Source organism: Corvus brachyrhynchos, unplaced genomic scaffold (genome assembly GCF_000691975.1).
Source record: "Corvus brachyrhynchos isolate BGI_N302 unplaced genomic scaffold, ASM69197v1 scaffold369, whole genome shotgun sequence".
In the NCBI taxonomy this organism is placed as follows: Eukaryota; Metazoa; Chordata; class Aves; order Passeriformes; family Corvidae; genus Corvus; species Corvus brachyrhynchos.
In genome coordinates this window covers 784,592-784,873 of record NW_008246055.1, presented here as the reverse complement: position 1 = coordinate 784,873, position 282 = coordinate 784,592, and positions in this window count along the sequence as shown.

The window sequence follows — 282 nt, the reverse complement described above, 5'->3', positions numbered from 1 at the left end:
CAGAGCACAGCAGATCCTCAGGGAGATGATGTTCAGGAGTACCCTGGACACCATCAGCCTTGAGGAGTTGTCTCTCCTCCTTCTCCTCTTTATATCTGGTGAGATATAGGGTTGCTCCTGAGGCTGAATTGTCTGGGATTGTGTATCAGTGTGACAGACCACATCTTGAAAGCGTTCCCCTGGAACCATGGCTGACTGCTCTTTGAGTGCTTCGCCATTCCCTCCTTGCTGCTGAAGCCCACAGGAAGCCTTCCCCTTCCAGCAGAATCTCTTGATTGATAA